The following is a 27,960-nucleotide window of genomic DNA, read 5'->3' on the forward strand; positions in this document are numbered from 1 at the left end:
GGGGTGATAGGGGACATGAGTGGGGGCCTGGTGGAGGGTGCCCTGCACTGCTGGGGGATGGGGGTAGTGGGAGACATGAGTGGGGGCCTGGTGTAGGGTGCCCCTGGATGCTGGGGGGTGGGGGTGCAGGGGGACATGAGTGGGGGCCTGGTGGAGGGTGCCCCTGGATGCTGGGGGGTGGGGGTGCAGGGGGACATGAGTGGGGGCCTGGTGGAGGGTGCCCCTGACTGGTGGGGGGTGGGGGTGCAGGGAGACATGAGTAGGGGCCTGGTGGAGGGTGCCCTTGGATGCTGGGGGGTGGGAGTGCAGGGGGACATGAGTGGGGGCCTGGTGGAGGGTGCCCCTGTATGCTGGGGGGTGGGGGTGATGGGAGACATGAGTTGAACATGAGTTGGGGCCTGGTGGAGGGTGCCCTGCACTGCTGGGGGGTGGGGGTGGTGGGAGACATGAGTGGGGCCTGGTGGAGGGTGCCCCTGCACTCCTGGGGGGTGGGGGTGATAGGGGACATGAGTGGAGGCCTGGTGGAGGGTGCCCTGCACTGCTGGGGGATGGGGGTGGTGGGAGACATGAGTGGGGGCCTGGTGGAGGGTGCCCCTGGATGCTGGGGGGTGGGGGTACAGGGGGACATGAGTGGGGGCCTGGTGGAGGGTTCCCCTGGATGCTGGGGGGTGGGGGTGCAGGGGGACATGAGTGGGGGCCTGGTGGAGGGTGCCCCTGACTGGTGGGGGGTGGGGGTGTAGGGAGACATGAGTTGGACATGAGTTGGGGCCTGGTGGAGGGTGCCCCTGCACTGCTGGGGGGTGGGGGTGATAGGGGACATGAGTGGGGGCCTGGTGGAGGGTGCCCTGCACTGCTGGGGGATGGGGGTAGTGGGAGACATGAGTGGGGGCCTGGTGGAGGGTCCCCCTGGATGCTGGGGGGTGGGGGTGCAGGGGGACATGAGTGGGGGCCTGGTGGAGGGTGCCCCTGGATGCTGGGGGGTGGGGGTGCAGGGGGACATGAGTGGGGGCCTGGTGGAGGGTGCCCCTGACTGGTGGGGGGTGGGGTTGCAGGGAGACATGAGTAGGGGCCTGGTGGAGGGTCCCCTTGGATGCTGGGGGGTCGGGGTGCAGGGGGACATGAGTGGGGGCCTGGTGGAGGGTGCCCCTGGATGCTGGGGGGTGGGGGTGCAGGGGGACATGAGTGGGGGCCTGGTGGAGGGTGCCCCTGGATGCTGGGGGGTGGGGGTGCAGGGGGACATGAGTGGGGGCCTGGTGGAGGGTGCCCCTGACTGGTGGGGGGTGGGGGTGCAGGGAGACATGAGTAGGGGCCTGGTGGAGGGTGCCCCTAGATGCTGGGGTGTGGGGGTGATGGGAGACATGAGTTGGACATGAGTGGGGGCCTGGTGAAGGGTGCCCTGCACTTCTGGGGGGTGGGGGTGATGGGAGACATGAGTGGGGGCCTGGTGGAGGGTGCCCCTGGATGCTGGGGGGTCGGGGTGCAGGGGGATATGTGTGGGGCCTGGTGGAGGGTGCCCTGCACTGCTGGGGGTGGGGGTGGTGGGAGACATGAGTGGGGGCCTGGTGGAGGGTGCCCCTGGATGCTGGGGGGTGGGGGCGATGGGAAACATGAGTGGGGGCCTGGTGGTGCTGCCCCTGCACTGCTGGGGGGTGGGGGTGCAGGGGGACATGAGTGGGGGCCTGGTGGAGGGTGCCCCTGGATGCTGGGGGGTGGGGGTGCAGGGGGACATGAGTGGGGGCCTGGTGGAGGGTGCCCCTGGATGCTGGGGGGTGGGGGTGCAGGGGGACATGAGTGGGGGCCTGGTGGAGGGTGCCCCAGGATGCTGGGGGGTGGGGGTGCAGGGGGACATGTGTGGGGGCCTGGTGGAGGGTGCCCTGCACTGCTGGGGGGAGGGGGTGGTGGGAGACATGAGTGGGGCCTGGTGGAGGGTGCCCCTGCACTCCTGGGGGGTGGGGGTGATAGGGGACATGAGTGGGGGCCTGGTGGAGGGTGCCCTGCACTGCTGGGGGATGGGGGTGGTGGGAGACATGAGTGGGGGCCTGGTGGAGGGTGCCCCTGGATGCTGGGGGGTGGGGGTGCAGGGGGACATGAGTGGGGGCCTGGTGGAAGGTGCCCCTGGATGCTGGGGGGTGGGGGTGCAGGGGGACATGAGTGGGGGCCTGGTGGAGGGTGCCCCTGACTGGTGGGGGGTGGGGGTGTAGGGAGACATGAGTAGGGGCCTGGTGGAGGGTGCCCTTGGATGCTGGGGGGTGGGAGTGCAGGGGGACATGAGTGGGGGCCTGGTGGAGGGTGCCCCTGTATGCTGGGGGGTGGGGGTGATGGGAGACATGAGTTGGACATGAGTTGGGGCCTGGTGGAGGGTGCCCCTGCACTGCTGGGGGGTGGGGGTGATAGGGGACATGAGTGGGGGCCTGGTGGAGGGTGCCCTGCACTGCTGGGGGATGGGGGTAGTGGGAGACATGAGTGGGGGCCTGGTGGAGGGTGCCCCTGGATGCTGGGGGGTGCGGGTGCAGGGGGACATGAGTGGGGGCCTGGTGGAGGGTGCCCCTGGATGCTGGGGGGTGGGGGTGCAGGGGGACATGAGTGGGGGCCTGGTGGAGGGTGCCCCTGACTGGTGGGGGGTGGGGGTGCAGGGAGACATGAGTAGGGGCCTGGTGGAGGGTGCCCTTGGATGCTGGGGGGTGGGAGTGCAGGGGAACATGAGTGGGGGCCTGGTGGAGGGTGCCCCTGTATGCTGGGGGGTGGGGGTGATGGGAGACATGAGTTGGACATGAGTTGGGGCCTGGTGGAGGGTGCCCTGCACTGCTGGGGGGTGGGGGTGATGGGAGACATGAGTGGGGGCCTGGTGGAGGGTGCCCCTGGATGCTAGGGGGTGGGGTTGATGGGAGACATGAGTTGGACATGAGTGGGGGCCTGGTGGAGGGTGCCCTGCACTGCTGGGGGAGAGGGTGACGGGAGACATGAGTGGGGGCCTGGTGGAGGGTGCCCCTGGATGCTGGGGGGTGGGGTGCAGGGGGCCATGAGTGGGGGCCTGGTGGAGGGTGCCCCTGGATGCTGGGGGGTGGGGGTGCAGGGGGACATGAGTGGGGGCCTGGTGGAGGGTGCCCCTGGATGCTGGGGGGTGGGGGTGATGGGAGACATGAGTGGGGGCCTGTGTAACGCTCACCTGATTCCCGTAGAGGTGCCGGTCTTGACTGGGTGTATACCGTATCTGCAAAGGTGATGTGTAACACACGGCTGGCTCTTTGGGCTGGACCTCTGTGCACTGTATGTCTGACTTGAAGGGTAAGATGTCTTAGGTAAGTGAACGCCGTGCTCTCCATCTGCCTCGGGCCAGGGTGCTGTAACCAGTTTCTTCACTGGATAAGGGGAGCAGGCCTCTTGACTTCAGAGGACTGCTGTCCGTCGTTTACTGCACGAACGGTAAGTTTCAAGTAATTCTAATGTCTTTAAAGTCTTTAGTAATGATGTTTCTTGTTTTGCAGGGTTCCGGCGATGGCGGATGCCGGGCTGAAGTGAGTTGAAGATGGAGCCTGTGTGATGAATAGAAGCGCCTGGAAGCACGTAAGTAAGCGCTTGTTGCCTGCTTCACGATGCGCTCTAACTGTCTTTTTATTTTGCAGGTACAAGTTCGGAGCGGCTGCAGGGTGCCGGAATACCCACTGGGTTAGATGTGGAAAGGAGTAATGGCACGTGAGTATTAAAGTTCCCCAATGTCTTTAAACGCACCTTGTTTTGTCTTTCAGATGCGGGATGCAGCGCCGAAGGCCTTCGGAGCGTGCGAAGAGTTGGTAAGCTTTTGTCTTTCAGATGCCGGAATGCAGTGTGAAGATCTCCGGAGCGCACGAAGAGTAGGTAAGCCTTTGTCTTTCAGATGCCGGAATGCAGCGCAAGGCGTTGGTGACAGCCGATGGACCAGGTAAGTGAAGAGCTGTCACTGAAGACCGTAATGCTAACCTGTTCTTTCTTGTCTTAATAGGTGTTGCTGAAGACTGGATTCAGGATGGTAAGCCTTTTTCCTTAGGCCCAGGATCAGATGCAGAAGACACGATGAGCGTTCTGCTGCAGAGGATGCAGAATAACGCAAAGCAAGATTCATCCATCGGGTGTGGTTTAAATAGCCTCCTGTAGTGCTTAGGTGTCTCCTTCCACAGCCACGCCTAGGTAAGAAAAGAGTTCCTGCTTTCCAGAAGAGTTCCAGTGTTCTGAATCTAGGGAGTGGCTCCTGCCCCACCCAACAGAAAAGTAGTTCCAAACAGAAGAGGATCAGAGGCTCAACTGGCAGGCAAGTAAGCAGCATGGTCTGCTGCAGGTAAGTCCACCCAAGCTTTATGAGCCCGGCGCTTCCAGCGCTGTACTGGGCATATTTATGAGCCTGGTGCCACTGGCGCCAGGACTGGGTCCAAAAGGTCCCAATTGGGACTGGTTGGCACTCGGAACCTGGGTTATGGATCTGCTTCCAAGGGAGTTGGGAAAACCCTGACCTTTTGGAAGCAGAGATCATGACAGCCTGGTCGTGCTGCCCCTGAACTGCTGGGGGGTGGGGGTGATAGGGGACATGACTGGGGGCCTGGTGGAGGGTGCCCCTGGATGCTGGGGGGTGGGGGTGCAGGGGGACATGAGTGGGGGCCTGGTGGAGGGTGCCCCTGACTGGTGTGGGGTGGGGGTGCAGGGAGACATGAGTAGGGGCCTGGTGGAGGGTGCCCCTAGATGCTGGGGTGTGTGGGTGATGGGAGACATGAGTTGGACATGAGTGGGGGCCTGGTGGAGGGTGCCCCTGGATGCTGGGGGGTGGGGGTGCAGGGGGACATGAGTGGGGGCCTGGTCGAGGGTGCTCCTGGATGCTGGGGGGGTGGGGGTGCAGGAGGACATGAGTGGGGGCCTGGTGGAGGGTGCCCCTGACTGGTGGGGGGTGGGGGTGCAGGGAGACATGAGTAGGGGCCTGGTGGAGGGTGCCCCTAGATGCTGGGGTGTGTGGGTGATGGGAGACATGAGTTGGACATGAGTGGGGGCCTGGTGGAGGGTGCCCCTGGATGCTGGGGGATGGGGGTGCAGGGGGACATGAGTGGGGGCCTGGTGGAGGGTGCCCCTGACTGGTGGGGGGTGGGGGTGCAGGGAGACATGAGTAGGGGCCTGGTGGAGGGTGCCCCTGGATGCTGGGGGGTGGGGGTGATGGGAGACATGAGTTGGACATGAGTGGGGGCCTGGTGGAGGGTGCCCTGCACTGCTGGGGGGAGGGGGTGATGGGAGACATGAGTGGGGGCCTGGTGGACGGTGCCCCTGGATGCTGGGGGATGGGGGTGCAGGGGGACATGTGTGGGGGCCTGGTGGAGGGTGCCCTGCACTGCTGGGGGGTGAGGGTGGTGGGAGACATGAGTGGGGGCCTGGTGGAGTGTGCCCCTGGATGCTGGGGGGTGGGGTGCCGGGGGACATGAGTGGGGGCCTGGTGGAGGGTGCCCCTGACTGGTGGGGGGTGGGGGTGCAGGGAGACATGAGTAGGGGCCTGGTGGAGGGTGCCCCTAGATGCTGGGGAGTGGGGGTGATGGGAGACATGAGTTGGACATGAGTGGGGGCCTGGTGGAGGGTGCCCTGCACTGCTGGGGGGTGGGGGTGGTGGGAGACATGAGTGGGGGCCTGGTGGAGGGTGCCCCTGGATGCTGGTGGGTGGGGGTGCAGGGGGACATGAGTGGGGGCCTGGTGGAGTGTGCCCTGCACTGCTGGGGGGTGGGGTGATGGGAGACATGAGTGGGGGCCTGCTGGAGGGTGCCCCTGGATGCTGGGGGGTGGGGGTGATGGGAGACATGAGTTGGACATGAGTGGGGGCCTGGTGGAGGCTGCCCCTGCACTGCTGGGGGGTGGGGGTGATAGGGGACATGAGTGGGGGCCTGCTGGAGGCTGCCCCCGGTGGCTGGGGGGTGGGGGTGGTGGGAGACATGAGTGGGGGCTTGGTGGAGGCTGCCCCTGCACTGCTGGGGGGTGGGGGTGATAGGGGACATGAGTGGGGGCCTGGTGGTGCTGCCCCTGCACTGCTAGGGGGTGGGGGTGGTGGTAGACATGAGTGGGGGCCTGGTGGAGGCTGCCCCTGCACTGCTGGGGGGTGGGGGTGATAGGGGACATGAGTGGGGGCCTGGTGGAGGGTGCCCTGCACTGCTGGGGGGTGGGGTGATGGGAGACATGAGTGGGGGCCTGCTGGAGGGTGCCCCTGGATGCTGGGGGGTGGGGGTGATGGGAGACATGAGTTGGACATGAGTGGGGGCCTGGTGGAGGCTGCCCCTGCACTGCTGGGGGGTGGGGGTGATAGGGGACATGAGTGGGGGCCTGCTGGAGGCTGCCCCCGGTGGCTGGGGGGTGGGGGTGGTGGGAGACATGAGTGGGGGCTTGGTGGAGGCTGCCCCTGCACTGCTGGGGGGTGGGGGTGATAGGGGACATGAGTGGGGGCCTGGTGGTGCTGCCCCTGCACTGCTAGGGGGTGGGGGTGGTGGTAGACATGAGTGGGGGCCTGGTGGAGGCTGCCCCTGCACTGCTGGGGGGTGGGGGTGATAGGGGACATGAGTGGGGGCCTGGTGGAGGGTGCCCCACAGTGCTGGGGGGTGGGGGTGCTGGGTGACATGAGCAGGTGTGCAGGGTAGTCCCCTGTGGTGTTGGCTGCCTGCAGGGGCCGTGGAGGGTGTACAGGGAATACCTGGGAGCACACAGCCAAATCGCGTGTAGAATTCCGCGCGTACCCCTGAAATACACGTACCCAGCCAAATCGCTCGTGGAAATTCCTGCACACGTACCCGTCCAAATCGCGTGTGGAACTTCCCGCGCACCCCTGAAATCCACGTACCCGTCCAAATCGCGTGTGGAACTTCCCGCGCACCCCTGAAATCCACGTACCCTGCCAAATCACGTGTGAGACTTCCCGCGCACCCCTGAGATCCACATACCCACCAAATTGCATGTGGAAATTCCCGCGCACGTACCCGGCCAAATCGCGTGCGGAACTTCCCGCGCCCCCCTGAAATCCACGTACCCTGCCAAATCGCGTGTGAAACTTCCCAGGCACCCCTGACATCCACGTACCCAGCCAAGTTGCGTGTGGAAATTCCCGCGCACGTACCCGGCCAAATCGCGTGTGGAACTTCCAGCGCACCCCTGAAATCCACGTACCCTGCCAAATCGCGTGTGAGACTTCCCGCGCACCCCTGAGATCCACGTACCAAGCGTACCAAGCCAAATCGCGTGTGGAAATTCCCGCGCACGTACCCGGCCAAATCGCGTGTGGAACTTCCCGCGCACCCCTGAAATCCACGTACGTAGGACATTCATCATAGCTGTATATAGGTGCTATTTGTTGGCGCACCTTTTGGCGCACATTTATTACAGGCGCAGAGACCCTACCGCCTGCTTTCTTGTGGCGGTCGTGTTTGTGCCTGTGTGCTGGTTTGACCGTGCGCTTTTTTGCCCTATTCGATTCCATGAATACGTGTTGTAGGCGAGCGTGTGGGCGTTCCGCGCACTTGCACCCTGTACTTCCCCCGTGACGCACACATTTTGGCTAGTTGTTCCCCATTCCGAGTGTTACACCCCGTGTTCCGCCTACTTTTGTTGTGTGCGCCGCGCTATGTGCGATTTTTGCTACGGCCTGTGCGATTTTCGCTGTGAGCTGGCGCACGCCGTTAGATGGCCTGTGCGCCAACGTGCGCCGCGCACTTTTTTAGCGCACATCCGATGGTTTTCTCGCGCACGGCCTTCCATGAATGGATGTGCGCTGCTTTTCGTGCGATTTTCACACTTGCACTGCGATTTTCGCTATTCCACTGCGAATCGCACGTTTTTGGCCACTTGCGCCGCGCTAATTATTCCATGAATCGGCCTGTAAGTGTCAGGCGGGGTCAGATCAGAAGCCACAATGAGCACACACAGTATAACACCACAGATGACTCGTAGGCAGATGTATATGAAAACACATTTATTATAGGCCTTTATAACAAAAAAAACAATTAAACCACAGTTAGCAAGAACAAAAATTACCACACATGCTTATTCACTATGTAACATATATACAATAATGTGATTAGCAGAAGGCTGATGATGGGGAGAAAATAACCACAACCCCCAATAGAAAGGGGTTAGTTCGGCACTATGACCTGGGGTAAAGGCACGCCACCAACCAAGAGAATGTGGATGCAAGATGTGACCTATTGTCATGAGAGTGAGACTAACTCTATCAGAATACTCCTCCTGCACACTAGACCACCAGATATCTGGAGCCCTTATGTGAACTGCTTGCTGTCCCACCCGAGTTGAAGGCTGGGCACGATGGTAAAGGTGGGCGGGGGAATAAGGGAGGGGGGGAATTATCATCAAAGCTTTCTTGTTGCTATGTTCTTGTTGTAAAATGCCAAAAATAAAAGTAAAAAAAAAAATATATCAGTTTGGGCAGTCCTTCATCAACAATCCCTAACCTATGTAGTCCATCCCTACGAAGTGAGGAGCCTAGTGCTGAAAGTACAGTTGTGCGTTAACAACACACGGTCATGCGTAAAACGAAAAAGCGGGTTCTCTTTAGGGGCCTTACGGATACAGTGACTTTAAGAGTTCGGGAATAGCTGGCGAGTGCAGGCTATCCCAACCAAGGTGAATATCTTTTAAGGGATTATAATGCGTAAAAAGGGATGGATGTGCCCGGGGGCCACCGGTAAATTATGAAACTACTCACCAACCCTCGACACAGTCTGACTCAAACTTTGGCAGTCTAGCCCACTTCACTTGCAAGTGTTAAGCCTTCAGTTTCAGGATGCTCCGTCTCTCAGAGGCTTCAGGACTGGATGTTTGTGGTGGGACAGTAGCCTTTACTCAGCTCTCGAAGAAAGGAGAAGGATAGTTCTGGTGCAGTACATCTCAGGACATGGTAGGCAAGAACTGCTGGCACTTTCAGTGATGGTCACCATAGCGGGGTGACGCAAGGAACATTGAATGGCTCACTGTCGTAAATCATGACCCAGAGGAGTTAGGACAAAGAGTGTTGGTGGGTGAGGACCTAGGACCACAAGCAAGCGATTCCCAAAGTCTCGAGTTTTAACTAGGTACGGCAGTGTTCCTGTGCGATACCCTGGGTTTGAGCTGGAAATTTCATTGGATGGCCCAGGAAAACCTCTGAAGAGGTTCTTTGCGAGGGTAAGTAGGAGGCCGCCGAGAGTAGTTTTTCCCACTACTCCAAAGGGGCAAAGTGCCCTTGCAGGCTTTCTTGGTTCAATGAAAAATCAGGGATTCAACGGGACATCAGCGCGGTCAGGGTGCCAAACTGTCCTAGCATGTCACTGGTGGTTCCTTGAATCTGCTCTCTCGCTAAGGATACCTTGCTCCTTATGAGGTTCAGTGTTAACCTCAGTAGATAGACCTGGATTGGATGCAGTGCCCCTTCTCTTATCCAAGATACGGTTCATGCTCAAATCTCAGATAGCCAATGGAAGATCTGCTTTCTTGCATGCATGCCAGATGTGGGCCAATCGTGGCCCAAGGTGGTTCCTTTCATTTATGACTACCAGAAATACTGGCACCAGTAGTATGGACTGGGACTAGACAGTCCCAACCCTCTTCCTGGCCACTAGCACACGTGACATGCAGGAGCCCATGAAAGATGCAGTGTTCGCGGGAGGCTGCATGCCCAAATAAGGGATACCCTGGTCTCTCGAACCTAGGGGAAGGCAAAGGGACAAAATGGCCAAAGGATGGAACAAAAGACTTCGTGGCATGGCCATTTTCGGCACTGGCCACAGTCTTGGGCTAAACATTGTAAACATGGCATGGTCCATAAAACAAAGTAAAAATACTTTAAAAGTAAATTACTGCAACCAGTCCATCATAGGCACACTTGTACAATCTGCAAAAAATCCTTAGAGGGTGGCTAGGTCCATAAAACAAAAGGACGCCTATGCGCGGTACGGTAAGATACTTGGCACATAGATAGAAAGTTACCAAGAAATGGAAAAAATGTCAAAGACTAAGGGAACCATAGTTTCCCAGTACTGACAGCCTGAAGAACATGTCAGTTTCCCCATAACAAAATGAGAGAAAGCCCAAAGGAGTGCAGCTGAAGGCTATTTTCCACTGGAAAAGTCAGGTTAGGTAAGCCAAACAAAAGCAAAAGGTTTGGGGAGTTCACAAATGGAGGGAAAATTGCACCTAAGGGAAATCATTTCCTAACCATTGGAATAATCAACAGAAACCCCATCTCTATTCTTTACACATCTATATATAGGGGAATCACACTTCCCATTTCAAACACAGTTTTCTCCTGAATGATTTCTACCTCTCTTTGTATGATCAGAGCCACAATTCTTCGGATGATATCAGATGACACAAAATATAAAGGAATGTGACCCTGTACCCCGTTTTGAACCTCCAGCAGGAACTGTGTCAACAAACTTTTCATGGGATTCACCACATTCAAGATGTCCTCCAATACCCCATCGTGCTTAACCATAATTTGTATTCTGTGCTCTATTAAAGTTGATTGCTCATTAAGGGTCAAAACAGTTTGATTTATATATTGAGCGAACTCCTTCTGCTTTATCCAGCCTCTGCTGTATCATTTTCAAGTCTTGTCCTAGCTCCTGGGCTTTGTCATCCATTGTGCTTATTGACACCCCATTGGCTGTTGACACAGTTGTTCCACCAATGGCCCCTATTATTGTTACTGCAATTGCTGCAATCAGAAAAACAACCATCTGTCAACCCTTTTTTCTTTTAACATTGTACATACCCATGAAAGTCTTTTCTAACTGTAGCAGAATCTCCATTAGCTCTCTCTGAGCCCATTTCCAACGCATTTGCAACCATTGATTCACTTGTGCAGATTTGATCTCTGAGACATTAAAATTATTTTCCAAAATCAAATCCGGATTTACACTGGTGTAAATGTTCTGATATAACAGTCTCCCGTTTTCCAAAATAAAACCTAGGGCCTCCACCTCTACATTTCCTGATGCTGGCCACAGCTCTATCAGAACTTGCCCATTATTCTGTCTGTACACTATAGGCAACAGCTTGTCACAAAATTGAATGGGCCACACCAGGATGTCATAAAAGTGGCTTTCCTACACTTGCCTTTCCTGAAGTTCAATTTATACACATGGTCACCCATTTCATACTCCCTAACAGATCACTTCCTGTTATATTATGATTTAGAACTCTCAGCTGCTCTTTCCAGATTCTGCTGTGCCAATGCAAATGCATGCTGCAAATGCTTTCTTAACTATTCCACATTTTCATGAATTTTAGATGTCTTCATCAAGACTTGCTCATTGGTTATATGTAACAAATGTTGGGGAAGTACCATCTTCCTGCCAGTGATAATCTCATGTAGATGGAGATTTGTAGACTTCAATGTTGTCACCCTAATGGCCATCAATACCAAAGGGTGTGGCAAATTCGAACTAGACCCTGCTTTAGCCTCAAACTTTATACAAATATCAATTTTTGATTGGTTTCAATGTTCTACTCCACTAGAACTGGGCTGGTACAAAATATGCAACTTCCTTTATACTCCCAGAATCTGCTACATCTTGGCCATTACTGCACTCAGGACTTTAAGTGGGGTAAGAAATCGAGGGGGGGCCCTGGTTTGGGGGCGTGGCTTGTGGGAGGGGCGTGGCCTAAAAAGTACGCAAATCGTAGGGTATACACACAAATATATATAAATGTTATATATTTGTGTGCGTACCTTACTATGGTTTGAGTACTTTGCAAGCCATCTTTTATAAACGTAAAGATGGCTTGCATAGTACACAAACCATAGTAAGGTACGCACACAAATATATAACGTTTATATATATTTGTGTGCATACCCTACGGTTTGCCTAGTTTTCAGGCCATCTTTTCTAACATTTCAGGTTTATAAAAGATGGCTTTGAAAGTACACAATTCAAGCCGTCTTTTATAAAGCTTTGACTATGGACAAAATTGTCCGTCGGCAAAGCTTTATAAAAGATGGCTTGAAATGTGTACTTTCAAAGCCATCTTTTATAAACCTCGAAATATGTCGAGGAATCCCCAGGTTCGCCGAGGGTTAAAGACACCTCGGCGACCTGGGGAAACAAAGGGACAGTAACTGCCTCTGGTGACCTCTCGCGCGAGGGGTCACCAGATGCAGTTACTGTGACTGACGGAAGTGGCAGCCAGTCACAGCGTCGCTGTGGCTGGCTGCCACTTCGGTCAGCTTGCCTGACTTCATTGCAGGAGCATCATCCCGTCGTGGCTGCGGCCGCGACGGGATAATGCATCCCACCAATGTTGCGGTAGTACGGGGCCCCGGCAGGGCCCCGGCTCAGTCCAATTTTTAGGAGACTGCCGGGGCCCGGCCCCGGCAGGCCCCGGCCCACTTTAAGCACTGACTGCACTGGTGAAATGGCTTCCATGGTTGGATTCTATTCTTTGTGGTAAACCAAACATAGAAAATACGTGGTTCACTAACAATGTAGCTGCTGCCTGTGCACTACAGTCAGGAGCAGGTAGGCATTCCAACAACTTTGTGTTACACTTCACCGCAATTGCGCTCATTGCTACGCAGACAGCGTGGCCCTCCATGCTGTCTTCTGCATTCCTGGTGGTTACCATGGCAGCTCTGTCGATTCCAGGAGCGTCTAGCCAGACTGCGTCCACACTGCCTATATACCCGTTGTCCAGGAAACAGGAAACACAACGGTACATCATTGCGTATCATTCCACTTCTTAAAAGAGAACAGACGGCAAACGCAGGTGTTTCTAATTGGAGTTAGTACTCCCGCGGTTACTCTGTGAATTCCAGTTTCCTGTTTGACTTCCTCGTTTTTGATCCCAGCCTTCATTCTCGACTTTCTCTTCGGATTCCTACCACACGGTACCATATCTTCCGCCCAGAAATCTCAGACTCCTTTCTGTTTTAACAGACTGCCTTCTGGATTACCCTTTGCCTTGTTTATTATGCTTGCTTGTTGACTGACCTATGCCTTGACCATAGGGATTGACTTTGGAATACCCTTAGGTTGCATTCTTCTTGGAACCTGATCACTTCACGCTATCACAACATGGGATTGATCAGTGTTGGATTGATTTAGTGAGATTAACAGGAGTTTACGCTTTGCACGGGACTTCCACGAACGCTATGCCATATTCACGCAAAGCGTATCTCCATTAGTTGTGAGTGCATCCTCGTCCTGCCCAGGGGCATGTCCATATTAACTCATGCTAACACCCCTTCAGTTCCGCTTCTAGGCCTTCTACCAATTTCCCTCTTCTGGTCTCATCATTGTGTAACTCAGGGTAGGTGCATTTCCAATACACCTAATAGTGTTCCTGGTCTTCCATTCAGTCCTTCACATCTACCTTCATTCTCCAGATATAGACTCCGGGTGATCCCACCAGACGTCCTTCCACTCCCTTTCCTAAACAACAACCATGTGTATTTCAGGTTAGTGTAGTATCACATACAGTATACCCTCATTTAGGACATACGCTAATACCATCTGTTCTTTCTTTCCACAGCCTGGCGTATACCTGGTGGTATCTGTTCTTTCGTGTGAACCTCAGTTTTGTCTGACCAATTGTAACAGGCAGAAGAGCATTTCAGAAGAGAGGTCACCCTCCCTAGAGGAGCCCCTCAAATTGAGGGTTTGCAGAGTAGTTAGGCTAGAACACCAGACGAGCCATACCAGACCTACCTGTAGCCTCGTGAGTATCTTCTCACCTTCTGTTTATTAAGTACATAACATTTTGACATCAAACAGGTAACTGTTAGCATATATTTGTTTCCCTGTGATGATCTTTGGACTGGCAAACGTAATCTATGTGCAAAGCTGACCAGGGAAATGTCAGACCTCTTTTCATTAATGGTGTTCTATGTTATGTTGTTATGTAATGTTAGCTGTATTTGTAAAGCGCACATTCGCCGAGGCATCTTGGCACTAGAAGGAAGTAGTCCAGGATTAGGAGAGTGAGTGACATAGCAGTTAGAACAAGTACGATTTGAGTGTGCGCCGGAAGGCAAGGAGCTTGTTTGTGGCACAGAGAGTCACAGGCATAGAATTCCAAAGTTTGCTGGCCGCTACTGAGAAGAAATTGCCCCCTACCCGCTGAAAGTGGTAGCGAGGAATCGGGAGAAGACAGGAATCCTTAGAGCGAAGCACACAGGATGGTAAGTAAGGCCAGAGTTTTTCCTGCAGGTACTCCTCTCCTATGTCATAGAAGGCATGATGAACTATGACAAGTGATTTGAACTGCACATGTTGAAGAACAGGGAGTTAATGAGTGAGCGAAGAATCAGTGATATATGAGAGCCATAGGGAGTGCCTGTGCAGACCTGGGTCGCATAGTTCTGAAGGAGCTGTAAACAATGTACGTAGTAGATACAGGGGCTGTGCAAGGAAGAGAGAGTTGCAGTAGTCTAAATGACTAAGAACCAAAGAGGCCCAGGTTCTTTAGCTCAGGTACAGGCTGGGGCAGGAACCCAGCTCTGCATGCCAGAAAGCAAAGGACCAGGCTAAAGAGGAAGAGACTGAGGTGGGACCATGAGGAGTGTAGACTATCAGAACCTCTGTCTTGTCCCGATTAAGTTTCTGCCAGTTGTCGCCCATCCACCTACCCACCGCTAACATGCAACCCCTAAGATGATACGCTGTGCTTGGCTGAGTAGAGTCAAGCCGGACTATGATTTGAGTATCATCAGCAAAGGAGTAACACCTAAAGCCGTTAGAGTGAATGATCAAAACAAGAGGCTGGATATAGATGTTGAAAAGTAATGGGGACAAGGCGGAGCCCTGACCAACCCCACAGAGTAATGAAGAGGCTGCAGAGAGAAATAAGGAGAGTGCAAGAGTCTGGCTGCTGTCTGTCAAAAAAGAGGCAAATTAAGTCAGAACCTGACCTAAGAGGCCGGCAAGTGCAAGGCTATTGAGCCGCACCTGATGGTCAACTTTATCAAACGCTGCTGATAGATCCAACAAAGATTATAGTCAACTCAGAGAGGTTTAGTAGAAATGCAGTGTGCCCGATTGCTACAGGCAAGAGCCTCATTAGAGATTTTATGCCAGCTTCAACGCAGCTGGTGTTTTCATTCAGGGTTAGCGTGAGGAGTGTCGGCCTGTATAAGAAAAGGAACAACCATGTGATCAGACCATATGATGGAAAAAGGTGGAAAGGTGGAAACCAGGGGGACGCTTGCGAAAACTAAATCAAGTGTATTGCCGGCTGAGTGAGTGGGGCAGTGACCAGTTGACCCGGGCTCAAATGTTTTTTTAGAGACCATGGGAGGGGCATTAATATGAGGATTAATGTCACCAGTGATTCTCAAGTGCGGAAATGTCAGTTTAAGATCTGTGATAATTCCAAGAATTGGTCACAGAAAAGATGATCTGTTACAGGGCAGAAATATACAACCAAAATATGGAGGCTGGAAGAGACAGAGATAGGAATCTTTATTAAAACACTTCCATTTTAATGGAATGGGTTCATGGCACAATAGTAGCACCCAACATAGTTTTAAAAACAATACCAATACCTTCGCCTGGGTGAGTTCATGCCTGGACCAATCAGAGAATATTATATGAATCAGCGAACAGCTGAACCACTGCAGGGCCAGAAGCATCACTCAGCTAGGTTTCGGTGATGCATAATACATCTGGGGTTAGATCAGTCAGAAGGTCATAACAATAAGCTACGTGTTTTACCAGGTAACGGGCATTAAGAAGGAGCCCCGTCAACGTATTAGGAAGGACTCTCTGAGATGGTGTCATTGAGCAATTAAGGGTTGGTAGAAACGTGTTAGGAGGGGCCATCGCTAACAGCTTTTTGCTTTGCCCATGTGTTGCGAGCAGTGGCAGCATGGCCATCAGTCCACGGCATGGAGTGTGCATGGACAATCACATGTGTTGGGGTTCTATGTGTTGGGGAGGCAGCCTGGAACTGTGCACACACCAACCCCCCCCCCCCCCCCCAGGTATATAACTCCACATCCTAGGACATATGCAGAATATAAGCATTTTCTTTCAAGATTTCCAACGTTTACTGGGAACCTCCAAGCCCTGCTGTACCGCATCATGGGCATAATATAGCATTAACCCCCCGAAATGACACCCCCCATTGGATCTGACCTGAAATGGATTTTCAGACCAACAATCCGTCTTGCAATTGAAACTGTTTTTTATTCTTCAACACCACCCTCAATTCCTCTCTTCCTTTGCAGTCCTCCTCTGTTAAAAGATTCTGCTCTGCATCTGACACATGATTGTATAACATACCTATGATTGGGTCTTCTTTTTGTGCTCTGATCAAGTCGTGATTGGGCGTATCAACGCGCCACTGGGGCTGAAATGTTGTAATGCTCAAACAATCTTCAAAAGGGATTTTTCACATTCATTAAACATTGTTTCAACCTGCGACAATGCTTTGCTGGCATATGAAATTGTTTTGTGATTTGAATCATGATTTTGATACAAGACCACTGACATGCATTGGTCTGTGAACCCTATCCCCAGAAAGAAATCATGATTGTTCTTTGGATAAGCCAAACATGGGGTTTTTATTAGACAATCTTTCAATTTGGCTACCGACTTATGTTGTTTGTGTCCCCATTTCCAGGGCACTCCCTGTTTCAGTAATTTAGACAATGGTTGTGTGATTTCTGCATATTCTACAATTATTTTCCTATTGTAACTTGTCATCCCTAACAAGCTCTTTAAGCCGTTCAGATTTGTGGGATCTTTTCACTTTTGGATGGCTTCTACCTTTTTCTTTTGTCGGTTTAACTTCTGTTCTGCAACTTCATGTCCCAAGAAATGTACCCATTTTCCACACCACTGAGCCTTCTGCAATGATACTTTTGCCCCAGCCTTTTGCAACTTCCTGAGTACATACCTAATTTCACTGAAGTGTTTTTTTATATCCTCATTTTTAATCAGGACATCATCTAAATAAACCACAGTTTCCCTTTGGCTGCACCTGAGAGTGCTTTGTTCAGAAATATCCCAAACTCACTTCCACTATTGATAAAGCCAAATGGAGTACATTTCCATGCATACTGGCACCGTTGGAATGTAAAGGCACATAGGTTTTGGTACATCCTTTGTTAAATGCACACACCAATACCCTGCTGTTAGATCTGAGTTAGTAAATAACTTTGAACCATTTATTTGTGCAAGGCCTTGGTCAATGAATGGGAGAGGCCATCTAGACACAGGTACCCTCTTATAAAGTTCTCTTAAGTCTGCACACAGCCGCCATTGGCCACAGTATAGGCGTGCTGAAGGTACTGTAAATGGGTTTAATGATTCCTCTGGACTCCAAGTTCTTAACTATTTGTGCCAAAGACTCTAAACAGGCCATGGGTAGCCTATATTGTGGAACGAATACAGGTTCCCTACCATAGCCTTCTGGCAGTGTAGCAACATGAAGATCAGTACGATACCCAATCACAGGTGTCCTTAGCGAATACCTCCTTGAATTCTATGAATATTTTTCTTAATAGGCCTTTCTCCTCTTCATTTGTGCATGCACATGAAGCCTGGATTTGTTCAACTACCCTTTTAGAAATGTCTGGAAAATCCTACAATGGCGGAATCTCTGTGCATCTTCAAACTGTGGGGCAGTATTTCTTTGGAGAGACGTCACTCTCAAGTACCTCGGCAGATCTGCCTCCACCTCAATTTGCTGTTATCCTCTGTCTCATTTTCACCCAACTGAAATAGGATGCAATCATCCTGATGATGACAAATCACATCTTTTGGTTCATAAGTGTACACCAACAGAATTCTGAAAAAAGCCTTTGGTTTACAGTCTAAAGACACAGGCAATTCAATCAGTGAAGTAGCTTAGCCTTCCGGAATATTCTCAATAACTGGGTTGTTTAAATCTGCAGTGTAATATTATTCTTGCATTACCATGTTTCAAGTAAATATCCTGACACACTTTGTTATCCACAAGTTTTCGGATGGGACCATCCTAAACTTCTACTTATGGTGTGTATACACATTCTAGCCCCTGCTGTCTCATGGATTCATTGAGACACACAAACGCCTTTATTTTCTGCCCCTTCCTGCCTGAACTTCAATGCTATTGTAAACTGCCCTGTGAATGCAGGAATGGTAATATCCTTCTTTACCCGAAGCTCAACTGAATATGGCACATATTGCGCACAATGCCTTTGATCTTCAAATTCAGGTGCTGCCCCACCCAGTCTGGACCAAACATTTTGATTCAAGATATCTAATAGCATACTCATTCTGTGCATGATGTCATTTCCCAGAATTTGTGTTTGGTTCCACTTAGAATCCATATGTTGTGTGAGGCAGTTCCCTTTTTTGCCAATAAAAGTAATCCAAAAAATCAAAAATGCATGAGCTATGAGACATAGGGCAGGGAAATATAATAAATAATAATAATTTGGCATTTATATAGTGCTACGAACCCTCAGGTATCTGAGCGCTGCTTATTATTACCCACGGTGTGTTGTGCTCATTTATCGACCTCGGAAGGATGGAAGGCTGAGTTTGGCCCTGCCGGGATTCAAACCTGCGTTAGCAAGCTCTGGATGTCAAAGCGAGCGGTCTACTCACTGTGCCACTTGACCGGCAATATCTAAAAGACATTCAAACTATTCAGTCAAAATGTCTGTTTTTTATTAGCAATTACAGAAACATTTGTTGCAAACTTCATCACTGCTTATTGGCTGGTGTGATCAACAATATAGGTGCTTCTATACATTTTGTACATCGATTGGCCTATTCTAACCAATGATGTAAAGCGACGTGTTTGCTAGTTAGCTCATCTAACGTGAGATCATCTTGCTTCTCACGCGCTTGGTTGTTCCAGGAGGTGTAGAAGTGGAGTGAATGATTGCAGAAATTTGAACCAATCATCTTCGTGAGATGTTACAGTGTGACACATAATAAAGAACTCTTTAAGCAACTTCCTATTTTGAAACAGGCATGGTATCAAGAGATGACACAGACAACAGATTGGAAATTCAACAACAGAATATTTATTATGTATCAGGATGGGTGCAATGCCTAACTTGGCCTATAGCTATGGTGGTGATTTCCCTACCGAAAGAAAGAAAGGAAAGTCTATGTCCATAAGTCCAAATTAAACATCTGTCTGTGTTAAAACCTATGCTTGGCCTCATGTATAACACAAAAATGTAGTGTAGGGTTCTTCTAACTCAATAGTGTTCAACATAAAGTCTGGAGAAGAATCTAGCTCCCTTCCCCAAGTTCAGGATATAGTTCCAACAATTATAGGTGTGAGAAACCTGAGGGTATTCTCCCAAACAGACCTCGGGTATTACTTATTGAGGTGGCTTGGGAAGGGCCAACATTCTCAGACCCCAACCCTAGGAGCGGATGAACAAGAGAGGATCACCTGGATAGGGGCGCCTGGGGTTGTGCTTAGGGAAATACCCCACGTGAGACGCAGTATGGCACAAGCCAGGGAGAAGGAGAGGAGGGCGAATTCCCTAAGACCTTTATAGGTATAATACCTCTGCCTAACTTCCTCCCATCAAAACTCTCCTGCCCAGATCCAACAAACCCTCTGTACATAACCAATCCTCTAAGGTCCCAAACCCGGTTGCACCCAAAAAGTATATATCCCAGAATTCCTATTTCCCTGGTCTCCACTCGAATAATCCCCATCCTTTGGCTCCAAGTCCATCTGATAATTCATTCCATGACAAAACACTAACATTCTCATAATCCCCTCTGTTCATTTCATGATCCTGGTTATTCCCCCTTTCTTCACATGCCCTACCAATCCCGTCCCTCTGATTATCACTTTTCAAACTCCCAGTCAAATGTCACCAACATCTACAGTTCCTGCAAACTCTCTTACTCATTTCACAAACCCTAAAAAACCTACCCTTCTGAGATCACCACAAGCCCTAATACAAGGGTTATCATTCCATGCAACACCTCTTTCCCTTCCAACCCTGTAGGATATCTTGAAACTCTACCACCCTCTTTTTCCAACCCGAACAACTATTTACATTAAGACAAGCAACGGAAAAATATGAACACAAGGGTCAGTTAGAGTCAGGCATTTGACCTAAATTACCCACACCTGACGGCCCTTTCCTTTTACCACAGGGATAAAATGTGGAGTTAGAGCGCGCAGTACGAGCAAGGCAGACCGCACAACGAGACAGCTATCCAGAACCGGCAGTTCAGGAGGGAGAGAAAGGTGGCAAATATTGAGAGGCCGACAAGGAGAGACACAACCTTGCCCTTCTCAACAAAACCCTGTGAACCCTCCACTGAAGGAGTCGTAAGACGAGGACAATAGCCCAGGTGTGCTGCAACAGATGTCAATGGTACACAGAGCGTATGAAAGCTGATAAGCCGGAGCGAGTAAGACTCATGTTTCCACGGTACCAGCCTTGACTCCAGTTAAGAGGAAAGCCAAGCAGTTCATCAGAGCCAGTGAGTCGAGGGGAGAGACGATAAGAACCAGGCTGTGGTGAATGAAAGTCGCAAAGTGGCAAAGTAGGAGAAGTTCAAAGAACTAGAAAATTGTAAAGGGGAGACCAGATGCAGTAGGGGGCCGCCTCCACATGGGTATTGCTCTGAGAAACTCTGGTCGATCCCCATCTGAGAGAAACTACAGATACCAGAAGGCCATAGGAGAGCTGCCATGATAGGTCAAAGTGGTCATACAGGAGGTCAAGCAAAATCCCTGTACAATTGAACGCCTTTGACCTAAGAACTGATAAGAAAGCCAGGGAAGTGAATCCCGCAAATATTGAAAATAAGTGTGAATGCGAAGTTGGCAAGAGTGAACCCGGAAGAGGGATTCTGATGAGGAGGGGCAAAGTCTAAAGTCCCAAGAAACAGTGTATTGACAAAGGTGAACCCAGCCGAGGGATTCCACTGGAACTGTTAAAAAAGACATTAAGATTTGTAAGTGAAGGAAAAACCATAGTGAACCCAGTGGAGGGAGGCTGAGATTTGAGAAGGGTCCACGCCCAGAAGAGGGGGACCCAAGGGTGAAAGATGATCACCCTAAAAAGCCACACAGATGAAGATTGTGTTGAAAACCATAGTGAACCTGGTGGAGGGAGGATACCAGTCGAGAGGTGTCTGAGCCCAAACAAGGTTAATACAGGGGCAAAGCTATCTCCCAAGGTTGATTGAGAAAAAGAGCTATTATTTAAATTGTGGAATACAATACTTAAGGGATCAGCGCCCAGAGGAGGGGGAGCCAGAGGAGAAGAATACTCACCCTAAGTAAAACAAGGAAACAAACTTTCATTTTGTTGAAGGAACTTTGTTTTGTTACTTGAATACGTCAGGCCTTCGAAGGCAAGAGAATTTTTTAAGAAAAAAGAGACTTGTCCATCGAGGCTCCTGATGAATTGGAACAGAACACAACTCGTGCTAGGAAAGCTTGAGTGTATGATGTGCTCCATGATCCTACCTCACCCCGTGCTCCAAATGTGGGGAAGAGATACCCAAGCTACCACATCCTGACATATTATTTGGGAATACTTCTTTCTTTTCTTGTATTATATCCCACACCCCTTTTTGTATTAGTTGTAAGGTTTGACAATAGGTTTCTTAGTATAGGCCCTTTTGTGGCACAATGCCACTAGGACTGCCTTATTTTTATTTGATGGTCGACGCTTGCTCCCATCTTAGATTTAGGTTTACAATAGGCATTTTTCCAACCTGCATACAGTTTAATAAACACCCTTGAACTGTGATCCCTTGTGTCTGTCTTTACTGTTGCCACTATGAGTTCCTTTATACAGGCTTCAAATGTTCCTTCAGGCCTTGGGTTTATCTTCCCCAAGTTTCAAGCACACTTGGTTTCAATATACACAGTTCAGAATGAGTTTAGGCTTCCCTTCCCCAAGCTTAAAGTACTGGTTCACAAAACAATGTCCCTCCCCAAGTTTAAAGTACTGGTTCACAAAACAATGTTCCAAAGGAGCTCAGGGGTCCCTTCCCCAAGCTACAAGCATTAGTTCACAAAACAAACCCACAGTGTTCAGCTTTATCTTGTTTCAGAGTTTCTTTCACAATTATTCTAGATTTGTTCGTCCAGGTGAAGTTGGCAGGCCACACCGCCCACCCATTACAGGTCATGCAACCAGTTGCCCTTACCCCAGCTACCTGCCACCTTGACATAAATTGATTGGGTGGTTCATGACCCACTCAGAAGACTCACAAATTCATATATTAATGATTTATCTCTCTTGGCACTTCTTTGGATCTTTTTTCCACATTCCACTTTGTTGGCTTTTATTTACAGTCTTCTGCACTACTTGTTCAGCTTAGTTTTGTTGGAACTGCATTCACAGCTCATTCTCTTTTCCCTAACGTTACCAGTTCATATTAATTTCTCAGTATCCTTGATTGATCAGAGACTTTTGAACATGTATAATTTTCATGGACGTGACCACTCTGATATATTGCTTCTACAAAATCCAATTCTTACATTGCATTAATTTCAGTTTGTTCTTCCATTTTAATCAGAGGCTTTCGGGAATGTGCTGATCGAACGCAGCCACTCTTATATAATGTAACTCAGTAACTTTCATACGTGTCCCGGTTTTCTCGCATTCATTGAAACTCACTGGTAGCAGCGCCCTTTTCTTTAGCTTGTTCATTGAGATGATATCTTGTATTTGAGGTCGGGGGGTCACTGCCTGCCCCTCAGTCAGTGCTGGATTGGTACTTCTATTCAGGGGAGCGATCATTGCTTGGCCACAGCGAAGGGGCCAACACTGTCCATGGTTCCCTTCTCTTGCCTTCACCGGCTCCCTGAAGACACGGCTCCCTCGCCATGCATTTCCACTCTGCTTCACCGTGCAATCCTTCAGTGTCTTGGCGTCTCATTCTCTTTTGGCTTCTCACAGGTTGTGCTTGCCTTCCTGCTGCTCTCTCCTCAAGGTCACTCCTGCTCCACCTTTGATACACCTAAGCCACATCGAGGGGTTTCAGGTGTGATTCACTTGCCTGATTTGCCTGATTCCAATCAGACCAAATACTGGGACATGCCTGACCTTCAACCCTGTAGTCTTCAGGATTCCTCTTCTTCGTCCCAGTACTATAGTGGTGTTTCCTTTAGGTAGTCTGTATTAATCTTTGAGGCATCTTCCTCTTTTCAGTACTTTGTGGGTATGGAGGGAGAACATCTTTATTAGAGGAACTCCATCTTGACCCTGGTTGCTTTTTCTTTGCTCTCCTGTTGTAATGGGATTTGTAATGGGAAGTAGGTAGTATTTGGGTTTCTTTGGTTCTTGGCCCACTATCAAAACAGGGATTTATTATAGGAACTAGATAAAATTCCCAGTTTCCTCCTTCTAACTTTAGTATTTCGTAGGGTTGAAGAAGGGGATATCGGATAGGGTTAGCAATAGCTCATGAAGCCTGAGGGAGGAGAGAGAAGATCAGAATTAGGAAGGGGTAGATACCATGTCTCCCCTTTGGGTGTCCCCTCCCCAATCCCCAAGGACCCTCCACCCTGGAGATCCTCCCTCACTTGTCCACCCCCAGGGTTGGGATCCAAAAGCAATGGCCCTTCCCTGGCCACCTGAGCAGGAGATCCCCAGGGAGTAGATGTGAGGACACCCTCTGGTTTCTCACACTATTTATCTCAGCGATTGGCACCACTAAACTGCTCCCACCATTGTGAACTGCTTAATATCACTTGATTTGAAACTCCATCGTTGGAAGAATTACTTGCATGTCCTTCCTATTCTCATGACACATCTGATCTGTGTTTGACATTACACATTGGGGCATAGCTGCTTGCAGGCTTTGTTCTTTCACAATGGCACAAATGTGTATTATATGCATGTAGAAATGTTTGTGCATTATAAATTACTGAGAGTGTCTGCATTTGATATTTCCTTCATGTGATGAGAATTAGGTATATTCCATTATACTGATTTCTGGATCTCAGGTTGTTCTAATGCGGGGCAGAGGGGCTTGTGTGAATTATGGCTTCATAAAGGGTTCCCATATCTTCCACATCAACACGATGTAAGTTAGATGTGAGCTTCTGTATTGGTTGCTAATCGTTATTAGGGCTACTTTGTGGATTATGATGCTTGTATAACTGATTCTTGGACATGGAGAACTCTGCAAGTTCAATTTTATCCTACAGGGTGTAGTGCTGCACTATGTTTGTCCTAACTCTGTGATCACGCTTCTTCATATTGTGCTGCTCAAATTCTGCTGGCTTATGACCTCCATTATATTGCATTTTGACTGTTCTGCCTAGGGTTATGAATTGTTATAACTCTCCAGATCATGGCTGTGGGAACTTGATAAACCTGAGGCGTCCTGGTCAATCACTGTACAGTGTTTTGTCCATAAACTCCCGGGCTTAGTATCTTTTCATGTTGCTCTTGTGTGACTTCACTGCCTTGAACTAAACCCTGGGAAAGCTTTTACCCCTCTTTGCATTTACCAATCATTGTCCGGCATTCAATCTTTGACTGTGTGAATTGTTGCAACTTGGAATGCGTGTGTGCCTTTCTCTGAGGGACTGTCTAATGCTCTGTGCTGAGCGTTAATGGGGACGTTTTCGTTCTTTGGGAAAAGCTAACTAAATCATGTGCTGTATTGAGCTAATGCAGTAAAATGGCGATCATTTATTCATCAATATAAACACCTACTATATTTCTCTACTGATGTTAGATGCTGCTGGGTCAGGTTAAGGGTTCAGGGTTATGTCCATCTGCAAGGTGTGTGTTACAGTCTAACTAAAGTATGGTTGCTGGGGTCTTGTTGGGCCTACACTGGAAACCCTTCATTACATAGGGGCTGATCATTACTTTGCTACATGCATTTCAATAGGGACTTCTGTAGCATGTATTTATGTGCACATTAAGAAAGCTGAATGTATTCACCCATATTTTTGTATTCCCCTTCAATTGTGATAAATGCTTTTGGACCCTATTGTTACGTTCAACATGCATCTCCCCATATTTCTTTGTCCATAATCAGGACCATCTAATCTGTATATTTGTAGATTTTTTTATTTTCAAACTTGTTCCAGAGCCAACACTGCCTCAATCAATTCCAGGTGCCCATTCATGTGCATAGGTATCCAGGCCTGACCGTCCTTCATGGGTATTTCTGCAAGGGTTGAAATATACTTTTCCTGCTCTGACACTGAAACATCACACTGTTCACAGTCTTCATCACTTAGATAGAACTGCAATGTGTTTTCATCTTTCTGTGTTTTCCAGTGGATCCCCAATGACTGCTTGCCTTCTTCTCCTTGCATTTCACCCTGGCATATAAGAATAACAAGGACCCTAGCTGCACAGCCATTTTGAAGATACACGTTCACTGTTCTCTCTGACCTAGCGATGGCGTGACATTCTTTAGCATTGCTGACCTGGATCACCACTTTTTGAGGCTTCAGGAGCTTTTTGGATAAAGACCACAGGAACTCATTTACCCCATCAATCAGAGGTGACAGTCTCTCTTCAGACAATTTGTTCCTAATAAGAATGGGGTCACCTCAATGGGCATGACCACCACTTCTTGCCTCAGTCTATGTTTCCCTATCTTGATGTCAACTTCAGTGGCACCTTCCACAGGTATTCCTTCCCCATTGAAATTATGCATAGGACCTCCTCTCTCAATTTCAACATGTCTTGTGATGGTCTCCCTTTATGTATACTATCCAGCATTTTCCCTGGCATTGCAGTCGCCTGTACCACCATTGGATATTTATTGCATTGCTCTTCTATTGTAATATGGGCATAATATCTGTCTTCACATTCTTCAAGTATACATAGGAAATGTGAATTGTTACTCATCTCAGGACTGATTTTCTTTTGGCTTGCCTGGCTTTTTGTTAAACAAAGGGGCATGTGAAATTACATTTTACCCTCCTTTTTGCCCATCCCTTTTTCACTCTCCGTGTTTATTTTTCTGTCCTGAGAATCCATTTGAAGCTTTACTATTATTTTTCTGTCCTGAGAATCCATTTGAAGCTTTGCTATTGATTGCCCTCCTTTGCCTAGCAGGCATCCTTCTCACCACATTCTTTTCTGTTTTCTCCACATCATTTTGATTTCGTTTACTTACCTCCTTTCTGGTGCATGACTGCTTTGTGTTTACATTGGCATCATGTGGCGGTATGCCAACATTTTATGTTTGGAACTCACTTAGCTCGTGTACCCTACCTGTCAATTTCGCCTCTTGGAACATCTGTGGCTAGAAATATTCCTGCAAGTGTCCTTTGGGAAGTTTTCATCTCTGTGGAGATATGAGCATGATTAGGATTATCATGTCATGAAAGCCTATCACTTGTCTTTGTACTGTTTTCATCTATAATTTAATTCAGTTTTGTTTAATTTATTTCTGATGCATTTAGTGCTCCATTAACCATGCAATGGTCCACTTGGGCACTGGCTATCTATTGTTCAAATGGATGTTCCTCATCCTTTTTTTCATTGCCATATTCTTTTTGGAAAGCCTTTTAACACATTGCCATGTGGGTTCCTACGCTTTCTCCTTTTTATTCCATTATCTTCACACACCTGGATGGAGCCAATAGTCTGGTTATTAAACCACACTCCTTTATTGTATGCGTGTTTTTATTTCCTATGGTATAATTTTATTTTCTTAATTTTAAATCATTATGCAGCTCAGTTTGTGTGGACAGTGGAGGACCATTTGTGCCTTCAGTGTGGGAAGTCTGCTAGATTAGGCTTTTGTTAAAGACTTAATGTCACTCTTATGTTCTGTATTCTCACTCAGCTGTTGCTTTTGCCACATGCACTGCCTTCCTATCTGATCAGCTAACATCTCACTTGTGCCTCTAAGCACTGAAATCTCTCTTGATCCCTCAAATCATCTCTCTGTTCTCTAAGCCAGTACTGGTTGGATTCATAATGGTCTGTCCTATTTTGGTTTGTTTCAGGAGTCTCCCTCCTGTTAGTGAACTCCCAGGACAGATGAGGTGAGGAGCGGGGGCTGCTGTTCCCTGTCCATAATCCCCTTGGGATGAGGCCTGAACATAGGAACATAGGAGCGAGGACTGTAGGTCACATAATGTCTCTCGTTTGATTGATATGGCTCCTTTTGTTGATTTACATTTTCAATGAATCCATCAACATATCTCGGCCCTATTTGATTGCCATCATCGGCACACCTACTCCCTCCTTTCCTGTCACTCTCTGGCCGGCGTCTCTTGGTTCTCTTCCTGTTCCCACCTGTGAGGCTAAAAACCTCTGGGTCATCTTCGACTCCAAACTCTCCTTCTCTCCTCACATCTCTGACGTCTCTAAGAAGTCACACTACCAGCAGCACCTTCTCAGAGGTATTCTTCCATTCCTCTCCTTCCCCCAGAAGCTCACTGTCTCCAGAGCTCTGGTTCTATCTAGGCTGGACTTCTGCAACAGCCTCTTTCTAAATCTGCCTGCTTCTACTCTCCATCCTCTGCAACTCATCCAGAACAGGACTGCGAGACTTGTCCTTGGCCTCAAGCCTAGGTATCGTATCTCTCCAGGACTGAAATCTCTGCACTGGCTCCCAGTGGTAGCGAGGATTAAGTTCAAAACCCTTTGCTTTGTCCACAAGGTCTATCATATCATATCATATCATATCATATCATATCATATCATATCTACTCTCAACACCTTGTATGGCACGTTATGTATTTGACCTTGTGTGTTTTTGGATCCTACCATATCATACCGAAACCCACTCATGGCAAGTTTCCAAAGTATTGTGGACTAATTTAAGTGTCCCTCTGACCCGGATCTGTCGATTGGAATACTGTTGTCTGGAGTGCTGTCTTTCCCCCCATGACCACAGCATTCTGATTCTGCATTGTGCCATTCCTTGCCTTGGCTGTTTCTAATGCCATGTGTTTTCCTGATCTGATTTCTTTAATTGCAGGCACTGTCACTTTTGCCTTCTGCTTTGATTCCTTGCTTTTATTCTGATTCTGTGATATTACCTCCCATATCTTTGTTGA

The sequence above is a fragment of the Ambystoma mexicanum genome, chromosome 6p (genome assembly GCF_040938575.1).
Source record: "Ambystoma mexicanum isolate Mex_15411 chromosome 6p, UKY_AmexF1_1, whole genome shotgun sequence".
NCBI classification, from domain to species: Eukaryota; Metazoa; Chordata; class Amphibia; order Caudata; family Ambystomatidae; genus Ambystoma; species Ambystoma mexicanum.